Source organism: Tursiops truncatus, chromosome 4 (assembly GCF_011762595.2).
Source record: "Tursiops truncatus isolate mTurTru1 chromosome 4, mTurTru1.mat.Y, whole genome shotgun sequence".
NCBI lineage: Eukaryota > Metazoa > Chordata > Mammalia > Artiodactyla > Delphinidae > Tursiops > Tursiops truncatus.
This window is the reverse complement of record NC_047037.1, coordinates 85,824,042-85,848,212: the sequence shown is the minus strand read 5'-3', so window position 1 is coordinate 85,848,212 and position 24,171 is coordinate 85,824,042. Positions and strand designations below refer to the sequence as shown.

Genomic DNA, 24,171 nt, shown 5'->3' with positions numbered 1-24,171 from the left:
ACACAGGCCTTTGGGAGGTTTCTGGCCCCCTCCCCTTACTGACTGAGTGACCTTGGAGAAATTATTCCTGCTCTTCTACCTTCTATTTCCTCATCTGTCCAATAAGAGAACCATGGGTTGTGTGAGGACAATACGATGTCTATAAAGACTCCAGTACAAACATACATAGATACAGAGAACAGAGTAGTGGTCACCAGAGGAGAAGGGCACAACGGATGAAGGGGGTCAACTGTATGGTGATGATGGAAACTAGACCTTTAGTGGTGAGCACACTGTAGCATAAACAGAAGTCAGACTATAGTGCTGTACATGAAACTGGTATAATGTTATAAACCAGTGTTACCTCAATTAAAAAAAAATACCAGTACAATGTCTGGCACAATGTAAGCCCACATAAACATTGGGATATTTTACTATAAAGAATTATTTTTCTTCTGCTGCTTCTCATATTATGAAAATAAACGTAGTGTTAGGATATATGTAAACAGATATCATAGTTTCCTCAGGAGACCCTTAGTGCCTCAGCTTAAATGGTCCCCAGGATTCTGCTATGATCACCGAGCCCAGACCGGCTCAGTGAGCCAGCTTTGTATTTTGTCCCTTCTTTTATAGTCAGCCCATTCCAGACTAGAGGTTCCACGTAAACAGTAAGTGCCCTGTGGGGGACAGGGTGGGGGACTGTGAAATGAATGGAAAAGGAAGATAAAATTTCTTGAATCCCTACTACATGCCAGGGGCTAATTTAGGTCTATTTGTAGTTAATAGGTGAGGAAAGCTGGCAGGTAGCATCAAGATCTCAAAACCTGAGAGAACTAGCTTAGGGGTAGGGGTGGGTGTCATCTCTCTATCTAAGAGTTGAGATTAGCTTTTGTTCTTTTCTTCTTACCCTCTCCAAGAAGAGGAGAAGGGAAAGATGCATTATCTCTGAGTTGAGCTCCTGGCTACTTAATCTCTTAGTCAGTGTTCTGAGCCTGGGGAAATCTTTCTGTACAGGGCTATGGTCGTGCTTCTAGGACTCCTGAGTGTGGAGTGTTAGACCTGCGCGGTCTCCTAGGAGTTTCGACTCGCCCAGGAAACAACAAGAGTCGGAAGTCGATGCAAAACGCAAGAGGTTTATTGAAGGCCGGTGCACCGGGGTTCCTTGGTCCTCACGCAGGAGGTCGAAGAAGGAACCCCTTTTGGGCGCGAATATGTCAGTTTTATAGGTTCCCACTTCCCCGTATGTAAATTATAGATTTGGTTGTGTTCTCCTGCTGATTGGTCCCGGCTTAGGCTCGGACCAGAGAGGGAACTTATCCCCAGCTGTCTGATTGGTCTTTGACAGACACCTATTTTGTTTATCTCCCTCCTTCTCCCCAGCTGCCTGATTGGTCTTTGACAGACACCTATTTTGTTTATCTCCCTCCTTCTCCCCAGCTGCCTGATTGGTCTTTGACAGACACCTTTTTTACATTTTGTTATCTCCCTCCTTCTCGGAAGGGGGCCGGACATCCTGGAAATTCACCCATTGTCTAAGAAGCCCCTATTGTCTGGAGAGTTCTTAATCATTAGCTGGAACAATGTCCCTCGAGTCCCACATTCCCCCCTTTTTCTTGTGACTATTGATTCCAATCATGGAATCTCAACCTTCTGTTCGTAAACTTTGGTACTGTTGTCTTAACATTAGAACTTGTACAGTACTGATACGTTCTCTAATAAATGCTATCAAGCGATTTAGAACACATGGTCCAAAAGTTAAAATCAACAATAAAACAATAAGAGGTCCCAACAGAGTAGAGATTAAGGTGGTAAACCAGGGGGACTTATCAAACCATGATTGAAACCATCCTTTTTCATTCTCTCTCTCCCTTTGCCTTTTATCTAAGCGTTCCCTTAGTTTATCCATGGTTTTGGTAATGGTTCCTGAATGATCAATATAAAAGCAACATTATTCTTTTAGAGCGGCGCATAATCCCCCTTCCTTAAGAAACAGCAAATCTAGGCTGCAACACCATTTCTGAAAGTGAGGTGAGTGATTCCTTTAGTTGAGTTATGGAACTTTCTAATGCTCGAAGGTCGATGTCTACAGCCTGTCTTAAACTTGCATAATACTGGGGTTGTTGTATGAGGGCTGTGGTTCCTGTTCCTATCCCGGCAGATATTCCTAGTCAGTCAGTAAAGGCAGTAAAACCAAAATTATAAGTCTTAGGTTCGTAGAAGCTTGAGTTTGAGTGGGTTGTCGGTTCTTTGGGCCCGCCATCCTGATGATGCCGTTGCTGGTGCAGCCTTCACATGTGAAGCATGGATCCAGGCAGCGATGCCGTCCACTTTTATGGCCGTTGGGGTGGTGAGGAGGACGGTGTATGGTCCTTTCCATCGAGGTTTCAACATCTGGGTTCGATGCCGATGGACGTATACGGAGTCTCCGACTTGGAAAGGATGAGTTTCTCCCGGTGTTCCCGGTTGGTAGGCCTTGGCGAGTTGGGACCATATTTCTTTCTGGACCAATTGGAGTCCCAGTAGCCTAGCATATAAGTCAGTGTTATTTTGACAATCAGGTTTTATTTCTTTTCCTAAAGTGAGGAGGGGAGGCGGGGCACCATATAAGATTTCAAAAGGAGTAAGATGGTATCGGGAAGGTGTATTTCTAACCCGGAATAGGGCCAAAGGAAGGAGCACCGTCCAATCGGTACCGCCAGTCTCCAAGGACAATTTAGTTAGGGTCTCTTTTAGAGTCCTATTCATTCTTTCTACCTGACCTAAACTTTGGGGTCTATAGGCACAATGTAATTTCCAATCAGTCCCCAAATATCTGGCCACATCCTGACTTACCTGGGCGACGAAGGCTGGACCATTATCAGACCCTATTACCTTTGATGCTCCAAATCGAGGAAAAATTTCTTCTAAAATCTTCTTGGCTACTACAGCAGCTGTTTCTTTTTTTTGTTGGGAAAGCCTCTATCCATCCTGAAAAAGTCTACAAAAACTAAAAGGTATTTATTACCGTTCCTTCCAGGACGCACTTCGGTAAGTCCACTTCCCAGTAAGTTCCTGGGCGGTCCCCCCTGAGTCTCTTTCCAGTTTCAAGTTTCCCTTTGTGAGCATTTACCTGTTGACATGGGACGCATTCCTGCACAATTTGTTCAGCTAATTTTGTCATTCCAGGGGTTTCGTACCTGGCTTTTTGTAACAAGGCTACCATCTTTTTAGTCCCCAAATGTGTCCACTGTGCATCTGTTGTAACATGGATTCTGCTTGCTGAGGGGACAAAGTTCCTTTTGTTGTGGCCGGGATGATTTCTTCATCGCGGCCTGGTTTTTCAGGAACTTTATCTGACAGTCCTAAAATGACTTCTCCCGATGCTATTTCTCGGGCCACTTGGTCAGCCATATTATTTCCCCTAATTATTGGGGCATTTCCTTTTTGATGTCCAGGGCAGTGGATGATACTGACTTTAGTAGGAAGCATGAGTGCAGTCAACAAAGCCACGATTTCGTCTTTGTTTTTAATTTCTTTGCCACCTGAAGTTAGTAGCCCTCTCTGTTGGTAAATGGCACCGTGGATATGAGCGGTAGCAAACGCATATCTACTGTCTGTGTAGATGTTTACTTTTTTATTCTCTGCCATCTCTAATGCCCTCGTCAGGGCAATTAATTCAGCTCGTTGGGCTGAGGTCCCTTGTGGTAGTGCCGCTGCCCATATGACTTGTTTTCCGTCTACCACGGCTGCCCCAGTTCGACGCTTACCTTCCTCCAGGAAACTGCTCCCATCCGTGAACCAGGTGAAATCAGCATCAGGGAGGGGCAGGTCCATCAGATCCGGCCTACTGCCGTGTGCTGCGGCTAGTACTTCCTGACAATCATGTATGATGGTGGAGCCTTCCAAGTCAGGATCAGGTAGCAAGGTGGCTGGAGCAAACTTGATGCGATCTGAGTTTAGCAACAGGGTTTGGTAATGGGTCATCCTGGCATTAGTTAGCCACCTATCCGGTGGTTGACGGACTACATTTTCCAGGGCATGAGGAGCTGTTATCGTTAGATTTTGTCCTAAAGTTAGTTTGTCAGCATCTTTGACTAGAACGGCCACTGCAGCGATTATCTTTAAACAGGTGGGCCATCCTGATGCCACAGGGTCCAATTTTTTTGACAAATAAGCAACTGGGCGATTCCAGGGACCCAATTTCTGAGTCAACACTCCTTTTGCAATGCCCTTATTTTCGGCCACATATAAATGAAAAGGTTTGGTTACATCTGGCAGTCCTAGGGCTGGAGCTGAAAGTAAAGCTCGTTTGATTTGGTCAAAAGCCCATTGTTCCTTATCGCCCCAAACGAAAGGAGTGCTGTTTTTGGTTAGGCGGTACAATGGGGCTGCCAGCTCAGCAAACCCTGGAATCCATAGTCTACAGAATCCGGCCGTCCCCAAAAATTCTCTAACCTGCCTGGCGTTTTTGGGAGTCGGAATTTGGGCCACCGTATCCTTTCTGCTCTCCGTGAGCCATCTTTGCCCCCCTTTTAATAGATACCCCAGGTAACTGACCTGTTGTTGGCATATTTGTGCTTTCTTGGCTGAGGCTCTATATCCCAGGGTTCCAAGTTCCGTTAACAGTTTTTCAGTACCCTTGATACAATCTTCTTGGGTCTCAGCAGCTAATAAAATATCATCAACGTATTGGAGTAATGTTACCTGGGGATTTGATTCTCTATATAATGCCAAATCCTGATGGAGGGCTTCATCAAAGATGGTCGGGGAGTTCTTAAATCCCTGAGGTAGCCGTGTCCATGTCAGCTGACCAGACATTCCCGATGTTGGATCTTTCCATTCGAAGGCAAAGTAGGGTTGGCTCAGGGGAGAGAGTCTTAAACAGAAAAAAGCATCTTTAAGGTCCAAAACAGTATACCACGTATGTTGAGGTGGAAGAGTGCTCAGGAGGTTGTAAGGGTTTGGAACTGTGGGGTGGAGGTCTGCCACCCGTTTGTTTACCTCTCGTAGATCCTGCACCGGCCGATAATCATTTGTTCCTGGTTTCTTTACCGGCAGGAGAGGGGTGTTCCATGCTGATTGACATCTTATTAAGATGCCCAAGTCTAGTAGCCTCTGTATATGGGGACGGATACCGTCTTTGGCTTCTCTACTCATGGGGTATTGGCGGACCGTTATTGGGGTGGCAGTTACCTTGAGTTCCACTAGCACCGGGGGCCGATTTTTGGCCATCCCCATTCCGGCAGTTTCTGCCCAGGCTTGAGGGAACCGAGTTACCCAATCAGTAACATTAACTCGTGAGGATGAAGGCTGCTCGTATAATTTATATTCATCTTCTAATTTCATAGTCAATATTTGAAGTAACCTTCCCTTATTATCAGTTATGGTGGGACCTTCTGGCTGAAAGTGGATTTGAGCCCCTACTTTGGAGAGTAAATCTCTTCCCAGCAAAGGATAGGGGCATTCCGGAATAATCAAAAATGAATGGGTTACTCGTCCAATCCCAAGATCTACTGTCCTTCGTGTGGTCCATGAATATTGTTTATTCCCAGTGGCTCCTTGTACCCATGACCTTTTAGCTGAGATAGGACCTTTTGAGTGGAGAAGGACGGAGTGCTGGGCTCCGGTATCTACCAAAAATTGAACAGGTTCCCCCTCCACTTTAAGAGTTACCCGGGGCTCGGGGAGAGGGTTCGAGCCCTGACTTTCCTAGTCTTCTTCTTCCAACGTTAAGATTTTGTTTTTGGTTGGCCTTCCTCCATTCTTTTTCTTAGGGCATTCTCTCGCCCAATGTCCTTTTTCTTTACAGTAGGCACATTGGTCCTTGTCTAATGGCCGCCTTCTGTCTGCCGTTCGCCCTTCCTATTTCTATCCCCTATATTTCTTCCTCCAACCACAGTGGCCAGTATCTTACTTAAATTTCTCTCCTGTCTCTTATCCCGTCTTATTTCACGGGCTTCCTGCTCTTTCTGCTTTCTTTCTTCCTTCTCTTCCTCTGTTTCTCTTTTGTTACATACTTTATCTGCCTCTTTTACTAACTCCTGAAGCGAAAATCCCTGCAAACCATCTAGCCTCTGTAATTTCTTCTTAATATCAGGGGCCGCTTGATCTATGAAAGCCATTGCTATAGTAGCCCTATGTCCCTCCGAAGTTGGATCATAAGGGGTAAAGCGTCTAAAGGCTTCCATTAAACGTTCCAGGAACACAGTTGGCGATTCCTGGGGCCCCTGAGTTACTTCCCTTACCTTAGCCAAATTAGTGGGCCGTCTGGCCGCTCCATGGAGACCCGCCACCAGAGCCTGGCGATACATTTTCAGGCGCTCCCTACCTTCCGGGGCATTGAAATCCCAGTTTGGCCTGACGAGTGGGAAACCAGCATCAATCTCGTTAGGCAGCTGGGTAGGTTGCCCATTGGCACCTAATACATTTTTTTCTGGCTTCTAAAAGAACCCGTTGCCTCTCCTCAGTCGTTAGGAGAGTCTGGAGCAGCTGCTGACAATCATCCCATGTGGGCTGGTGGGAGAAAACAAGAGATTCTATTAAAGCGGTAAGGGCCTGTGGATTTTCAGAAAAAGTTGGGTTATGCATTTTTCAATTATAAAGATCTGCAGAGGAAAAGGGCCAATATTGGAGAGGTCTATTCCCTTGGCCATCGGGGGGGCCATATTCTCTAAGAGGTAGGGCAGTGGAGTCCGGGGAGATTGCCCTCCGGCTCCTAGTGCCCACTGAGGGACCCCTTTCTTCTTCCATCAGGGATGGTTCCCTTGGTGCCGAGGGCAGTGGAGCTGGGGGTCCTCTAGGTGGTAGGGGATTCGGGGCCGGAGGATAAGGGGGTGGGGAATCCAAAAGAAGCAAATCGGACTGCGGGTCAGGATAAATCGCCTTCGGTAGATCCGGCGCGTCGGGTAGCTTCTCCGTGTTGGGGTTTTTCTTTAAGGCTAATATCTCCGACGCTGCTGATGTATGCGCGGACGTACCTGTTGAGGAAACAAAGGGCCGGACCCACGGAGGTGGGGAGAGAATTAAATCTTCCCAGACCAAGACATATGGTACTTGGTCTGGATGTCCATGGGGATCTGTATTAAATATCTTAGATTTCAGCAGCTTAATCTTGTCTAATAAAAAGGATCCTTCGGGGGGCCATCCTATCTGAAATGTTGGCCATTCAGAGGCACACAAAGTCTGCCACTTTCCTTTCTTTACCTCTACCGAAAAATTATGGGCTCTGGCCCGAACTTCGGTCCAATAGCTTAGGATAAGGGAAAGAGGAGTCGTCATAGTTTGTCCCATTGTCGTCCGTCAGAGAAGAAGAATAGACCACAATACAGAAACAGTTAAAACTCCACGAAACACATATACGTATGGGCCACCGCGAGCTCGCTTCAAAACCGAAACTTCTTCAGATGGCAGTTACCACCAAGGGAACTGCCGAAACCGAGTGAAGGGGAGACAGAGTTTGCCTCTCCTTCCAGATGAGCCACCAGGGCGTCCCCTAGGGCTCATGGACGCCGGCTATTAGCACGTCTGCCTAGCCAGAGGTCCGACACAGATTCCATAATAAGCCGATTCTTACGGCTTTCCTCCGATAATGGCCCACAAAGAACAAGGGACAAACAGACAATCAAGCTCGAGCTTACCTGGTACCTCCAACTCCCGATGTTCTTGTGGTCCGGGGCGAGTGGAATCCCGGACGAGCCCCCAAATGTTAGACCTGCGCGGTCTCCTAGGAGTTTCGACTCCCCCAGGAAACAAGAGTCGGAAGTCGATGCAAAACGCAAGAAGTTTATTGAAGGCCGGTGCACCGGGGTTCCTTGGTCCTCACGCAGGAGGTCGAAGAAGGAACCCCTTTTGGGCGCGAATATGTCAGTTTTATAGGTTCCCACTTCCCCGTATGTAAATTATAGATTTGGTTGTGTTCTCCTGCTGATTGGTCCCGGCTTAGGCTCGGACCAGAGAGGGAACTTATCCCCAGCTGTCTGATTGGTCTTTGACAGACACCTATTTTGTTTATCTCCCTCCTTCTCCCCAGCTGCCTGATTGGTCTTTGACAGACACCTATTTTGTTTATCTCCCTCCTTCTCCCCAGCTGCCTGATTGGTCTTTGACAGACACCTTTTTTACATTTTGTTATCTCCCTCCTTCTCGGAAGGGGGCCGGACATCCTGGAAATTCACCCATTGTCTAAGAAGCCCCTATTGTCTGGAGAGTTCTTAATCATTAGCTGGAACAATGTCCCTCGAGTCCCACAGGAGAGGGTAAGGAGAGTGCTAATTTATTGATGCAGTTATTCTACATCTCTTTATTAACTCAGAGATGAAAAGGCTTTCTACCACTCTAAGACTGGTAGACAGAGAATTGTGGGCGTGCTGGGGAGAAAGAGGTTGGCCTAAAGACACTGGCATTTGTGCTGAACCTAGAAAGTTGAAGCTAAATAGAAAAGCAAAACCTGTGGGAGACAGCATAGTGCAGGTACTAAGAAACAGGCTCCAGACTGACCCAGACTGGGGGCTACATTTTGTCTCTTTCTTGCTGTTGACCTTAAACTAGCTCCTTATGTTTTCTGAGCTTTAATTTTATTGTCTGTAAAATGAGGGAAAAGGACCTAATATATATGGGTTCGTGGTGAAATTAAAGGAAATAATGCAGGGAAATCACTTAGCCTAGTGTGAGTCCTCAAAGATAATGGCTGTTATTATTATCTGGTCTTCAGTAGTGTTCCTCAGTCTTGCCTTTGTCAATAGTCCTTTCCTCAAGTTTCTTCTTTTTTTTTTTAAACAGCTTACTGAGATATGATTCCCATAACCATACAATTCATTCATTTAAATTGTAGAATTCTGTATTTTTTAAATACATTCATAAAGTTGTCCACAGTGTATATTAGAACATTTTCATCAACCCCCAGAAGAAACCCCCTGCCCATTAGCAGTCACTCCCTACCCCTCCTCCACTACTCCCCACAATGAGCTCTAGGCAACCATCAATCTATTTTCTGTCTCTCCGGACTTGCCTGTTCTGGACATTTCCTATAAATGGAATCATACAGTATGTGATCCTTTGTGACTGGCTTCTTTCACTTAGCGTAGTGTTTTCAAGGTCCAACTATGTCAGACCATGTGTCAGTACTTCATTCCTTTATATGGCCAAATAATATTCCATTATACAGATATACCATTTTATTTTACACATTTTATTTATCCATTCATCAGTTGAAGGACATCTGAGTTGTTTCTACTTTTTGGCTATTATGAATAGTGATGATATGAACATTTGTATTCAAGTTATGTGTGAGCATGTTTTCATTTCTTTTGGGTATATACCTATGAGTGGAATTGCTGGGTCTTATTGCAGCTCTGTGTTTAATCTTTTGAAGAACTGAGAGACTGTTTTCCCATGTGGCATTTTACATCCCCACAAGCATGTTATCCTTTCCAACATGTGATATTATCTGTCTTTTACATTATAGCCAGTGTAGTGGTATGAAGTGGTATCAAATTGTGGTATTGAAGTGCTTTTCCCTAATGAATAATGTTCAGCTTCTTTTCCTGTGCTTATTGGTCATGTGTATATCTTCATTGGAGAGATATCTATTCAGATCCTATGAGCATTTTGAATTTTAAGTTTTTTTTTTATATTCTAGATACAAGCCCCTTATCAGATATATGATTTGTAAATATTTTCTCCCATTCTGTGGGTTGTGTTTTTTTCTTTCTTGGTATTATTTGTAGCACAAAAGTTTTTCAAGCTTCTTTTTAATGTAACTTATGGAAGTCTATATTTCAGCATTTAGCTCCTACAAAAATATTCCAGTTGGTAGACTTTCAATGGAATAGTTGGCCTTGCACTTCATTGACAAGACTGAAGCCCTCAGTATGTAAATATCCTGTATTCTTAACTCTTTTCATCACATAGCTCTTGACCTACGTAGGTATCTATCCCCCTCTCTTTTCCTTTATTCATACTCTTGAAATGAGGAATATATAGCCTCATCAAGGCCAACCTTCCAACTGTAAGATGACCTGGTCCCCTCCATCTTCTCCCAGGAACTTTAATATTTTAATAAAATATTAAAAAAATATATCTGCATCCTCCAAATATACATCTCCAGCCATGGCCATGATCTCTACCCTGCACTTCACTTGGATGATCTATAGATATCCTCCAACCCAGCATGTCCAAAATTGAATTCCCCTCCTCATGCCATATCTTAGAGTCATCGTGAAAATCAAATGAGAAATATTTGGCATAGTAAGTACCAAACAAATGGGAACCCTAACATGATGGTGGAACCACACCATCTCCTGAGGCAGCCCTGAGTCTGCAGAGAAAACTGGACATATAAGAGCTGTGGGAGGTCTGACTTAAAGTCAGGAGCTCCATGGGGAGCTCTTAAGAACAAGGACATTGGCTTCCTTTTCTATAATATGAGATTTTGTAAAACTTAAATGATATAATAAAGACAAAATACCTAACGTGCTGGTAAATAATAAGCATGGGATGAAAAATAGAAAATAAGCAACAGTAAACCCCAAGCAGAAACTATGCTGAAAAACTGATTCTTCTCTTTGCCTATATATTGCCCACTGATTGTTTGCCAGCATCCATTTTTTTAAAAAAATCTCTAATTATTTTATCCAAAAGTGTGCTTTTGTCGGTGGTGGTTGGTGGTGGTTAGTGTTGATAGTGTGAAAGTTTTGTCATCCTAAAGGATAGTCAGCAGTGGGAATATAGGATAACCCAGGATATCTGTTTTTCAATTTCGACAGCAGTTTGTGTTTCCCAGATGTTAGCTCTGCTGACCTTCAGCTTTCAGAGGTCACCTCAGCTTCCAGCTTCCCACTCATGGTATCTCTCTTTTCTTGCTGAGCACAGGCTGGCATCGATCGCAGTTTCTCCTTTGAGATTCAGCAGAAGATCCTGATGGAGGAGGATAATGCCCAGAGAGAAGAGCCCAAGGAGGACAGAGTTGGTGACGGGCAACATGTCGTGAGATCTCCCTTTGTGTGCACTTCATCCTCAGAGGTTTTCAGTAAATATTTATGAGTACCTACTCTCTGTGATGCATATTGGGAATGACCTGGCATTTCCCAGTATAAACCCGGGAGTCCAGCAAACACCAGGAAGATAGGCTGAGGCTGTCAATTCTAGCCTGGAGCTTTGATCATGTGCTTACTTACCCCACTGAGCACGTGCTGAGGTTTTGTTTGGACCAGGTGCTGAGTGACAGGCAGGCCAAAGCAGCTGAGGTGGAGAGGTCTTTTCCAGTGACTCATCAGTCATTCAAAAATCAAGATGCACACAAAAAGGGGTGGGATGGGATGCAGAGGGAAAGACATGAAGTTTTAGGTGCTCTAGAAGAGCAGCTGATCCTACTGTCTCCTTGCAGGGTCGGGGATGAGGCTCCAACTCAGTAGCTCTCCAATTCAGGGCTCACAGTGCTGGTTGGAATCTTTGTAATGTGTTCCCCAGCATCAACAAAATAAATAGATTCAAAAAGTGTGTATTTTCCTTATTATTTTTTAATATGCATCAGATGATCAAGTTACCAGGGGACGGGGAGCGGGTGCTCAGGGATGTGCTCGGGACCTGGTTTAGTTGACCTCACCAGGATCATCTCTGCACTGCAAAGTCCTCCTCTAGTAAGGGAGGGTGATTTCAAGCTAGATTTAATTTTTCATTTACTTATTGTGCTACATTTTAGACACAGGAGTTAAAATAGAAAGCTCCTGGGTTAGTGAAGTTTCTCCAGAGAAAGAGAACCAACAAGAGATGTATATGTATATAGAGACATATATATATATATATATATTTATATTTTATATAATAGAGAGACAGAGAGGGAGAGTGCTAGAGATAGAGGTAGAGATAGAGAGACAGAGAGAAAGAGAGAGGGAGAGGGTGGTTTAAAGACTTGTCTTACATAGTGGGGGCTGGCAGGGCTGAAATCTGCAGGGCAGGCCCAAAGGCTGGAAATTCAGGCAAGATCTGATGCTGTAGTCTTGAACACAGGTTCCGGGGGACACGCTGGAAAGCGATGTAGTGTTTCTATGTTAAAATCTTGAGAATTCCTTCTTCTTTGGGAAACCTCTATCTTTGCTCTTAAGGTCTCAACTATTAGATGAGTCCCAGTCATGTTATGAAGGGTAATTTGCTTTACTCAAAGTCCACTGATTTAAATGCTAATCATATCTGAAAACACCTTCACAGCAACATCTAGTCTGGTGTTCTACCAAAAAACTGGGCACCATAGCCTAGCTGAGTTGCTATAAAATTAACCATCACAGCCCTCTAACCTGAGGGAGTTTATGTCTTGAGCAGAGACAGATGATAAAACAGAAAATTTGCAATCCAATAACATGAAGTACTTTAGCTCCTAACCAAGACCTGGGTGGAGTTAGGAAAAGCTTTCTGGAATGTATGATTCCTGCACTTACTATTGCTGATTATGAGGAAAGAGGTGAACGAATATGACACTTGTGAATAACTGCAAGTTGTTTATAATGATTGAAATGTCCCCTCCTTGCAGGGAGAGGGCAGAGGAAACAGTGACCTACTAGTTAGGAACATAACCTGGAGTAACCAGATGACTTACTTTTTTGTTTATTTGTTTAATGCTAAAACAAGGATTCTGGATTTATTTTATCTCACGTCTTGAAGGAGTCACTGAAGAATTCTTAAGTGTAGAAGTGATGAACTTAGATTTTCAGTATTCAAGACCAATTTATGTAATTATTCAACAAATAATTTATGGTATCTGTCACGTATGAAGTACTGGGGGAGGCACTGGGCATATAATGGTACACAATGCAGAAGTTCCTTGACCTCACAAAGCTTAGAATTATAGGGGTGGGGGAGGTGAGGGAATGAGGGGAGAAAAAAAAAGACAAATAAAATAATCACAAGTTTTAATTTGTGTTATTGAGAACAGAGCCTTGATTCAGAAACTTATCATTCCAATGTCTGCTTACTCCTGTCATCCCCGGCCATCACATCCCTGCCATAAGTGCAAGCTTCAAATACTGAGTAATCCCTCAGCAACTGCCCTTTACCTCATCCTGTCCTTTCTTGTACTGAAGATGGGAGCAGTTTGAATGGAAAACAAGGGATTGATATTTCCAATAGGATCAAAGCATTCAACTATTTACAAAGTCATAGGGAATTGAACATGGATGGTAATAGCCCATGAGAGATAAAACTTTCTTTTGGAGACTAACTACCAGTGAATTATCCATTAGAGGTAATGTTGCCCTCCACCCATATGGATCCTTCAAAATTGCCTGTGTAAGGAATTCCCCACCTGGATCATCACTTCGATTAACTCAGGAGCCAGATAGGATGAAAGACAAAACTAGCTTGTGAGACAGCAAACCAATAAACCACATCAGGGCTTGTCTTGATAACATTGCCCATCAATGCTCAACAGACCAGAGGAATGAAGAGCATGTAGGTGATTTCCCTCCACCAGCACTCCAGCTGTTGGGGTCCTCAGACCTTATCAGGGCTTTTTGGAGAGGAACCAGCGGGAGAGCCACAGAAACTTCTGCAAGCAGGGGTGGGAGAGAGGGAAGGAAATGCACTCTTTAATCATATCCACATTTGCCTTCGTGACTAGCAAATTCATTTCAATACCTGTAACTTCCCTCTTGTGAGTTCTTGGGTTCATACACCTTCTATAAAGCTAACTTTTAATATTAACATTAAAGGTAGAGTGTATCTATCCCACGTTAAATTTCTGGAGATTCTTATGTCGACGTTATAAATATAACACATACCCTGGAGATCAACCTCTTGAGATGAACAATAAGAGAAGGACCTTTTTTTTTTTTTTGCGGTACGCGGGCCTCTCACTGTTGTGGCCTCTCCCGTTGCAGAGCACAGGCTCCGGACACGCAGGCTCAGCGGCCATGGCTCACGGGCCTAGCCGTTCCGTGGCATGTGGGATCCTCCTGGACCGGGGCACGAACCCATGTCCCCTGCATCGGCAGGCGGACTCTCAACCACTGCACCACCAGGGAAGACCCAGAGAAGGACCTTTTGAATAGAATTTCTTTTTGTTCCCATTTGAGAAACCCAGTAAATGAATTTCGATTACCTTCTTTAGGCATATTTGTAACTCATAGAAATGCCTAGTTCTTGTGAATAGCCAGACATTCAAATGAGTCTAAAAGAACTGTACCAGTCATAAGCATCACTATCTGTATCTCAGAAATAAATGCTTCAAACAACCACTTAGAAATTTTTGAGCACTGATGCTAAATATATAGTCAGAGATGGGTGGTATGTAATAACGTTTTACTAGCTCTCTTAACAACTCCCCTGAGAGAAATTACCCCCATAATGTGAAATATTTAAGAAGGTCAAGCACAGATGAATGGATAAAGAAGATGTGGCACATATATACAATGGAATATTAGCCATAAAAATAAATGAAATTGAGCTATTTGTAATGGAGTGGATGGACCTAGAGTCTGTCATATAGAATGAAGAAAGTCAGAAAGAGAAAATCAAATACCGGATGCTAACGTACATATACAGAATCTAAAAAAACAGTACTGATGAACCTAGTGTCAGGGCAGGAATAAAGATGCAGATGTAGAGAACAGACTTGAGGACACAGGGGAGGAAGAGGAAGCTGGGACGAAGTGAGAGAGTAGCATTGACTTATATACACTACCAAATGTAAAATGGTTGGCTAGTGGGAAGCAGCCGCATAGCACAGGGAGATCAGCTCGAGGCTTTGTGATGATCTAGAGGGGTGGGATAAGGAGGGTGGGAGGGAGGCTCAAGAGGAAGGGGATATAGGGATATATGTATACGTATAGTTGATTCACTTTGTTGTACAGCAGAAATTAACACAACATTGTAAAGCAATTATACTCCAATAAAGATATTTAAAAAAATAAATAAAAAGGTCAAGCAAGTAGCCCTAAGTCCCAGGTGACACAATTGGTTCACTGGAATATTGTCACCGAATTTCCGGTTCAACACCTGACCATAATAGTCAAAAGTTACCTGTTTCGTACTTAGTTCTGTGAGAACTCAGGATCTGTAACTATGGAGTCATCCAAAGATTAAAAAATGGATGGCAGTCAGGAGTGGGCAGAAATTCAGTATTTTAACTGGGCCCTTAGTGAAAATTCAATTGAGCAGCTTTTTCTTGGACTGAGAGCTTTAACATATTAGGAAACAGAATCTGGACCACTTTATTGGAGTGTTTAAATTCTGTGGCTGGAGCTCATCTTTCTCTTTCATCCTACTCCTATATAATCAGTTTCCACTTCCCACATAGCCACTGGCTCTTCCTGTATTTGTTAGGCAAGGAGGAGCCAGTGCAAGTTTAGAGCAAGGAAATGACATAATTAACATGGTATTAGATGTAAAATCTAAAATTCAAGGCCTCATCCCTTCCCTCCCCGCAAGTGCCTCCCCAGCTCCCTCGATCTTATCTCCCAAGCCTCCCTCCATGTACTGTAGGTTCAGGCAGGCTGCCTTACTCACCACTTCCCTATCCTGCCTTTACCGCCCAGCTGCTTTGTGCATGTTGTCTCCTCTGCTGGGAAGCTGTTCTTTCAATATGAAGGCCACACACGTTGTCTTCCCTGATAGACTCATTGGGCAGAGATACTCCTTCTCTGAACTCCTTTGTATCATTTTCTTTAGATTTTGTATTACATGATCACATTAGTTATATGCTAGGCAGTAAATTCCTTATGTATAGACACACAGTAAATGTCTTGTTTTATCTCCACTTCCCACCAATGTAGGCATATTGTGTGGAACAGAGTAGATGCTTAGTAAATCTGCCTCTGTGTTTCACATGCCTCATGATCTGAGTCTTGGCCCCTGCTCTGAGTTGTCAGAAGTCTCTAGTGCATTGAAGTCTGTATATATCTGGCACGTCAAACACTTATCCCTGTAAGACATGGCTCCAAAATAAATACATAAATTATAGTATATTATATTACGTTATATTATATTATGTTATATTATAGGGGAACTTGAATTCAAGGTATGAGATTACTGGAGGGATGGTGAAAGTCAGATGAAAGAAAAATTAAACAGGATCAACAGAGAAGAGAAACTGAGTTCCCAGCAATATCAAGGATTACCACTGATAGAGCACTGTTTTTTTCTGTGATGAGCAGCTAAGCTACAAAGAAAACTCCTTGTTTTAAATCTGCCATGCAGGAAAAGTAGACCAACTCAGGGTCCTCAGATGATTAGAAAAGTAAACCAGATAAACACAGCTGTGATAGGTTAATCTAAAGGGGCTACACACACACACACACACACACACACACACACACAGCATCCTTTTCCTGCCTGATTCCAATAAAACTCACAGAAAAAAATGGAGACAGATCAGAAAGAAACATTTTGATGCAGAAATTAATCAGATGCTCCAAATGTATTTAAATTATTCTCATAATTAGAGAGCCAGTCTTTTAATAGTTTGAACATAAGGAAGCCCATGGGGATAAATTTCCACTTTAATTTTGATTAATTTTCTGGTGTTAATTTGATGAGCTAATGTGTTATTCATACTTAATATATTTGAATATATATATGAGAACACAGTGTAAAATCCAAGTATCCAATAAGATTATTGGAATAAGAACGCATTGAAGGCATAAAAAAAGAGTAGGAAGCAAAAATCTTTAGTACAATAATTTAATAACTTAATTTATAGTAGTACAATTCTATTACATTATACATTATAATATAGTACATTAAATTGTGCTACTATATATTAAAAATTATAATTTATAATAGTACAATAATTTAATAGTAAATTTGACACTGTGCTTCCTTACAAACAGGATACAAAGGGAAACATTGGTTTACACAGTTTTCCTTAACAATGATTGCAAATCCAATGTTAAAATAGATGAAGATACCTTTTCTAAGAAATGAAAGTACTTGGATTTTTTTGAGAGAGAAAATTTATCCTAGCACTACATTCTTTTTTTTTTTAATTTTAAAAATTTTATTATATATATATTTTTATTTTGGGCTGTGTTGGGTCTTCGTTGTTGCAGACTTTCTCTAGTTGCGGCAAACGGGGGCTACCCTTCGTTGAGGTGCACAGGCTTCTCATTGCAGTGGCTTCTCTTGCTGCGGAGCACGGGCTCTAGGTACGCAGACTTCAGTAGTTGCAGCACACGGGCTCAGTAGTTGTGGCTCGTGGGGTTAGCTGCTCAGGGGCATGTGGGATCTTCCTGGACCAGGGCTCGAACCCGCGTCCCCCGCATTGGCAGGCAGATTCTTAACCACTGCGCCACCAGGGAAGTCCCTAGCACTAAATTCTAAAAGGAGTTTATGAAGTGGAACTCAACGTCTATAAGGCAGTACAACACAACGGTTGATGTCATTAATAACAGTTCCAGAAAAGGGCAAGTGTGGTTGGAAACTACTCATTTGATGAGGACGTTATGCTAAGTGAAAGCCAGGCACAGAAAGAAAAAAACTGCATGATCTCACTTACATGTGGTACCTAAGAAAGTGGATTACAACACATAGAAGGTAGGTGTGGAAAGGTGGTTACCAGGGGCAAGGAGGCGGAGCTCGGGATGGGCGATGGGATGATGTTTGTCAAAGGGTACAAAGTCGCAGTTAAAGGATAAATAGGTCTAGAGATCTAATGTGACAGCATGACGATACTGTGCTGAATATTGGAAATTTGGTGAGAGCAGATATTAGGTGTTCTCATTATACACATAAAAAAGGTAACTGTGAGAAGGTATGTTAATTAGCTTGACTGTTACAATCATTTCATTACGTGTATGTCCATAAAATACTCATGTTGTCTACCTTAAATATATACTATTTTCATTAAAAAAGAAAAGAATAAAAAAAAAAAGAAACTACACTTTTGAGTAATCCCTGGGTGCTATCTCCTGTGCAAAGAGTGGTGTCTACATTATCACATTAATTCACAAACATATGGGTTGGGTGTTATCAGTCCCATTTACCAGAATAGAAGTATGGTTCTCAGTGAAGGTAAATAACACACTCAAATTACCTGACTGGTAAAGGGGCTGAGTCAGGGTTTAAACCCAGATCTCCCTGACTCTAAAATCAATGATCTTTCCATTGTACTCTGCAAATAAAAACTTCTTGATTCTTTTTATAGGCATAATATTAAAGATAACTTTAGTATAAACAGTTGTTCCACAAATTGGACAAGAGTTGAGAGTGACCAAGTTAAAAGCTTCAAAGATTTTTTAGGTTATTACTGCAGAGAGAGGAAAAGATGTACAGATTCAGGACATGAGCTAATCAAGTCCAACCAGCCATTTGGAAAACTAATTCCAAATGAAATAATACATAAATAATTCATCATATTACTGTGTGCAACACTTCACCTTTCCTTAGCTGAGAGGGGTGGCTAAAGAAAAGTACCATCAGGTACTGTAACCACTACAGATCCTAGAGAAGGGAACAGGGAAGGAAGTTCTGCTGTGCAGTTTACAACACAATATCCCTGGTGGACAACAGGGAATGGCAGACAGAGGTAGGTGTGGCAACAGAGGGAGGTGTGGCTGGATCTGTGATTAAATAGGTCACTTTGTTTTAAAGAACCCAGGAAATGGAAGAAGTAGAAGGAAAGTGCTCATGTCTTTTTATTTTTTCTTTCTATTTAAAAAAATACCATCGTAGGGCTTCCCTGGTGGCGCAGTGGTTGAGAGTCCGCCTGCCAATGCAGGGGATGTGGGTTCGTGCCCCGGTCCGGGAAGATCCCACATGCCGCGGAGCAGCTGGGCCCGTGAGCCATGGCCGCTGAGCCTGTGCGTCCAGAGCCTGTGCTCCGCAGCGGGAGAGGCCACAACAGTGAGAGGCCCGCGTACCACAAAAAAAAAAAAAAAAAAAAAGTACCATCATAACTATAAAAAGTTCTGGTAATAACAATTATTGCAATAGTAATAGGTGTTAAACTCTGAGCGCCTTCTATACATTTAAAGATGTTGGGGTCTGCTTTTCACATTTAATATAACCCTTGTACCTTGTTGATCTCTTCTATCTTCAGGTTGCCGTGGCATTATGAAAACTCTTGAAAACCATACTAACTCATTGGAAGTGAGATGTTTTGCTGAGTTTAGTCACTTTACAAAATCACATTAAACGAATACTCTTTGAGCCCTTTCCATGCACCAAGTCTTGGAGTGTGGTTCACGCAAATGTGAATAAAATGACCCCTCTAGCCTTCAAGGAGCTTGGCTATAGTAAAAGAGACAGAGATGTCAACAAATAAAACAAGATGGTGAAGGAAGGTCAATGAGGATCATTTTTTTTCTGGTCTAGTGATTTGGAATTACTCATTACACAGATGTTTTCTCTGATATCATTCCTATTTAGAGAAGAGGTGGAGGGGAGTATTGAAGAGCATGAACTCTAGAACCAGGTTGCCCTGTGTCCAATTCTGCCTCTACAAACTTATTAGCTGAGTGACCATTTACTTCTCTGTGCCTCACCCTTTTCACTTACAAAATGGAAGTAGTAACAGTACTTACCTCAAAGCGTTGTTATTAATTAGTTTAATTAAGACTGTAGTATATTTGGACAAACACCTGGCAGATACAGTAACTACTGCTCTCAATAACTGTTAGCTATATTTTCTTAGATATGAATATTGTCAACCTAACTATGGCCATTCTAGGTGTGTTGTGTTGGTAAACATTCTCCTCAGAACCTTAGAGGGAGAACGACTGTCTCTGAGATGTCTGTCTAGTCAGGAGTCTTGCTGGTATTGTTCGAGGCCACGAAATGTTTGCACCCATAGTGCTTTGGGTCAAAGTCATTCATTTTTGAGCACCAACTACATGCCGGGCATCGTTTTAGGAGTACTGTGGCTATATCACTGGAGAGAGCAGACAAAAATCCCTCCCTGCACAGAACTTACATTCTGGTGAGGAGAGTCAGATAATAAGCACAATAGAAAAATACATTTTATAATATGATAGAAGGTGATCGTTCTGTCATTAAAAATAATAAAGAAAGCTCACTAGTATGTGGAACGCCTTTTAAATTTTAAGTAGAGTGGTCAGGGTAGACCTGAGGAACATGGTGACGTTTGAGCAGTGTCTTAAAGGAAGTGAGAGAGTAAGCCATACTGGTACTTGGGGTGGGGGAGGAATTCCAGGCAGAGAGGACAGCTAGCGCAAAGGCCCTGGGATGGAAGCATACTGTCTAGGACTCTAGTCCAGGAATATTGAGGAGGCCATTATGGCAGGAACTAAGTGAGTGAAGTGGAAGAAGTAGGAGCTTAAATCAAAGAATGGCACATCATGTATTGTCCTTCCAGGCCATTCTATAGCCTTTGGCTTTAGCCCTGATTGAGATGGGGACCATTGCAGGGTCTTGAGCAGAGGAGTGATATGAGTTGTCTCAATGTTTGAAAACGATCGCTCTGGCAGTGTGTTGAGAACTTCCTTCATGGGGACAAAAGTAGAAACAGGGCAAGGATAAAGTCAAGATGTGATGGTAAATTAGGGTGTTAATTAACAGTGGAGGTGGTTAAGTAGTTGAATTTTGGATTTATTTTAAAAGTAGAGCTGAAAAAATTTTTTCTGATGGATTGGATTTGAAACGTGTGAGAAACAGAAAAGTCAAGGATGACACGAAGCTTTTCGGCCTGATATGAGGAAAACTTCATTTGGGACAGGGTGGTTGGGAGACAGAAGGAGGAATTTCAGGATTTCAGTGTCAGAAATGTTATGTGGGAGTAGCCTAGTAGGCTAACTGGGCAATAGCCTGGAGCCTGCAGTTCAAGAAGAGATGGTCAGGCTGGAGTTAAAATTTGGGAGTCATTACCACATATGTGATCTTTAGTGTCGTGAGATCACCAAGGGTGTGAGTGTAGATAGACAAGAGATCCAAAGCCCGAACTCTGGGGACTCTACTGCTCAGACACTGGGAGAAGAGAAGGGACCAGCAAGCAATCTTCTTCCCAAAGAAGACTAAGAAGGAGCAAGCAATGGAGTAGGAAAAAAAAAAAAAAAACATGAAAAAGTTGTGGAAGTCCAAATAAAAGTTTTCCAGGAGGAACAAGTGTTCCACCATTGATTTCTGCTGATAGTTCGAGTGAGATGAGCCCTGAGAAAATGTCCAGTTTAGGAGTTTGACCTTGACAGGAGGCGTTCTAGGGGACAGAGCAGAAGCAAAAGCCCAATTGGAATAAATGGGTAGAGAAAACTTGGAGACAGCTTTTCTTAACAAGTCTAAAGGAGTTTTGCTGCGGCTGAGCAGAAGAAAAGGAGCAAGTGGCTGGAGGGGGAAGTGGATTCAAGAGAGAGTTTTTAAGATGGGAGAAATAACATGATTTTATGGTGATGGGATGATCCAATCGGGGAAACTGCTGAAGTATTTAAGTGTTGGATTGATTCCTGTATGTTTCTGTGCGGAAAAGAGCCAAGACAGGGGAAACTAATTCCTATAAAACACCAAGCAGTTCATAGGTGAGCCTTTCCTATAAATTAGAAGTCAGACTTTTACTTGCACAAATGAAAAGTGCATTATAAATAAGCTATTTGTTGAATGCCTACTGAGTGCCACTCGTGGTGTCAGGGACTTCGTATACATTATCCGGAAGCTTATTAACCATCCTGAACATCAGCTATCTCTGTCACTACACTGTTAATGACACTGTTGCTAGGAGCTAAAACGACTTGGCCAACCAAAGCCATAGTGATCATAAATTAGTCTGCACTTTATTGTGCTCTTCCTTGCTGTTGTGAGTTCCGCGAGGGTCGACGACCTGCCTCTCTGTTAGCCCAGAGATTCACCCAGAACTTGGAAGAGGTTCACTCACACTCATTCGTGCGGAGATCGACTGAGGCCGCCCTGGGTCCATTTGGTCCCTTTCCGTGGAGACACCCGCCGTTCACATCAGCATTGTTTTCATTGGTTGCAGCAACGAGAAAAACACGTTGGAAAATATAGAAACTTTCAAGAGAAGTAACTGAAACGAAATCAGTACAAGTTAGTTTAAAATCCTCCGCTGAGGCCGTTCCCCAACCATTTTGCAAAACTGCTTTTCTGACGCATCAGGTGCCTGCCCGCGGGCGAACTGTCGGGAGGAGGTGAGGTCACCTGGAGTTTCCCGGTAGAAACCTCACCGTCGGGCGAGGAAATCGTCGCTCGAGGACGTGTACCCACCCGCCCTCTTCCAGCTCATTAGGAAAGCCTGCCACAAGGTTTCTACCACGGCTGTAAACGCGGCTCCGAGAAGCTGGCGCCCCGTGATGGGGAGACCAGCCAGACCCCTGCTGCAGCAGTAAAAGCCCCAACTGCAAACTGCCTGGCACCTTCACCGACTTCACTGCTCCGAGTCCCTCGGTGCCCGCCGCGGTGGTTACGAAGGGGGCCGGGGCACAGGACCGAGCCGCGCGGAGCCCACCACCGCGGCCCGAGGGGGACCGCACCCGGCGGCTGGGTGCCCGCAGCGCGCCTTCCCTCCCTCGCCCTGGGGACCCGGCCGCGCCGACGCGCCAGGTGAGGAGAAGGCGGCGGCCGGCGGGGTAGAAGGGGCCGCGCAGGCTCCGCGCGTCCGGGCCGCATCCCCCGGGCGTCGCCTCCCCCGCCGCCGAGTTGGTCGCCGCCCGTTTGCGCGGCCGAGGGTTGTGGGCGGAGAGGAGGCAGTGGCCGCCGGGGCCAGGAGGGGCGCGCTGGCTGCGCACAGCGCGTGCTGAGTGGCCGGGCGGCTGCGGCTGGAGCTGCGGCGGGGCCGGGGGTCCGGGGTTGGAGGGAGGGTGGGAGGGAGGCGGGGCGAGGGCCAGGCGAGGGCCGCTGGAGCCGGCGGAGAGCGGCGGCGCGGAGAGAAGATGAGACGGTGAGTGGCTGCCGGGGACGCAGAGTTTCTTGTTTCTCTTGTGGGCTGCAGGGACAAAAGCTCGGGCTGGGGTTAGCAGAGCCCGGGCTGAGCAGCCTCTGGGGCCCCGAACCCCAAGAATGGGTGGACCTCGGTTGAGAGGATCCTGGGGAGGCAGTGGCGGGGTGGAAGAGCAGCTCGCAGAACGGTTGTAGGAAACGGGCGGGATTTGGGGGAGCCTGAGGCAACTTTTGCCGAGAAGTCTGGAATACCCAAGGAGAGAGGGATCGGGATCTTGGGGCTAGAGCTGCTTTGTCGCCGTGGGCGGAGGAAAGAGTCCGCTGCTGGATGGTATGGGCGCGGAATTCAGAAAAGACCCCCTCCCCCAAATATCTAGCTAGCTGCCCTCCTGGCTCACTTTGTTTCAAGAGTGGGGCTCACTAGTTTGAACCGCCCAGAGACTCAAATTCCCATTTGGCCTTGGGTGCCCCCCAAAATTTATGGTTGGGGCGGTCTCCGCACCCCTAGAGATAGCGGCTGGAAGTAGAGAATGTTTTGAACCCCTGTTTCACCCGCGCCTGGCACGGCCGAGGCGCAGCTTGAAATGTTTGCTGGTACATTGAATAACTTAGTTCTAGCAGTCATCACTTATTAAAGCGCCGAGGGCCGGGCTAACTCCCGCCACCGCCAGGAAATTAAAAGGCTGACAGGCTGTCGCTTCCAGACTTGGGGTTTCCTGTTTGAAAGAGCTTCGGAAGTCGAACCTGCTACCCATCTACCTTTCTCATGTAAAAGCGGGAACTGCGCCCTCAGCCTTTTATGTCGGTAGACTTTCCCGGGGCTGGAAATCCTCTCGCCCGGCCCTGCCCTCATCCCTAGAAGTCTTCCTTCTGCTGCTCTAAAGAAGCTCTCAACAATTCTAGAATGCACAGCTAGTCACAGCCAGACGCAGCTGGGAGTGGAACTAGAAGAAGAGGCATAAAAATGTGGCGTACTTTTAGTGTAAATATATGTCAGCCACATTTCCCTTCATTGTATGAATGTATTAATTACAGATATTTATTATCAAGTATTGGACGCGTAACTTTAAGCTTCCTAGTTTGGCTTAATTTAGGCGTTTGAGATATGTCTCCGAGATTCTAACATCTGAATTCAGCTGGGAGAGGTCTAAATGAAGTTCACAGTTTCAGAGTGTTAGTTAAACTTTTGCCCTGAGAGCTCTTGAATTCTTGGTTCCTGGTAGGATAGCAACAGAGTAGTTGGATTTGGGATAAATAAAGCTTTAGAGCTGCCCACTATTTTAACAGAATGGCTACATCCCCGGTACCATTGCCCTCAATTGTGTAAATATTTGTTTGAATAAAGAGCTAAGGTTCTTTGAAAAGTAACAGTTGTGTCTATTCATGATT

General features: G+C 44.2%; 1 protein-coding gene across 23 annotated transcripts in view; it reads left to right on the top strand.

The window, feature by feature from the left end:
• The first annotated feature begins 22,317 nt into the window (after positions 1 to 22,317).
• PHLDB2 (pleckstrin homology like domain family B member 2) overlaps positions 22,318 to 24,171 on the top strand; it is a 124,176-nt gene continuing 122,322 nt past the window's right edge. For 20 of the 23 annotated variants that reach the window (XR_012331527.1, XR_012331528.1, XM_033855844.2 and 17 more), the window contains exon 1: positions 22,706 to 22,783. The gene's annotated coding sequence lies outside the window, so the exon portion shown is untranslated. Of the gene's footprint in view, positions 22,447 to 22,705; positions 22,784 to 24,171 lie in introns of those variants that run through there. The other 3 variants (XM_019922808.3, XM_019922806.3, XM_073804235.1) reach the window with 2 other exon arrangements.